Source organism: Nicotiana attenuata, chromosome 8, assembly GCF_001879085.1.
Source record: "Nicotiana attenuata strain UT chromosome 8, NIATTr2, whole genome shotgun sequence".
NCBI classification, from domain to species: domain Eukaryota; kingdom Viridiplantae; phylum Streptophyta; class Magnoliopsida; order Solanales; family Solanaceae; genus Nicotiana; species Nicotiana attenuata.
This window is the reverse complement of record NC_031996.1, coordinates 19,869,669-19,870,428: the sequence shown is the minus strand read 5'-3', so window position 1 is coordinate 19,870,428 and position 760 is coordinate 19,869,669.

Sequence of the window (760 nt, the reverse complement as noted above, 5' to 3'; positions counted from 1 at the left end):
TATATATATATATATATATGTATATATATATATATATATGTATATATATATATATATATATATATATATATATATATATATATAAGAACAAAGAGATTGACGCATTTCACTAACATTTGATAAGAAAGTGACCCTACACCCCATTATTTAAAGATAATAAAAATAGAGTACTTCATATATAACTAAATATTACATCCTATAAGAGAATCGCAAATATTTTTGGCCATTTTATAAAGAAAATTTTATAAAAAGTCTTAAAAGTATATATAAAAATTATATATTTATATGTCGGTTTGGTTCGAATTTTTTTACTCACACCAAGCCAAGTCAAACCATACTTAATCGGATTTTTTAATTGGTTTGGTTTGACTTTTCGATTGATGCGTTTTCCGGTTCGATTTGTACACCCCTACTTCATATATACTTCTCTACTACGGAGTTCGATTTTTATTTTCCCCCAACAACCAGCTGCTCACTTAGTTACTTTTCTATGGGACGAGGAGAATACGAAATAATTCATACTTTAGTAAGGTAAAGAAGAATACGAAATGATCTGAAGAAGAAATTTATAGAGATCTTTACATCAAACGCAGCTTTGAAATTGAAGGTAGAAATTAGTGTGATGTTACAGTGTTTATATTTTTATTTGGCACTCTAAATCTCCATATATAATTCTAAGCCTTACGGAGAATTAAGTGGAAATCTATATATATATATATATATATATATATATATATATATATATATATATATATATATA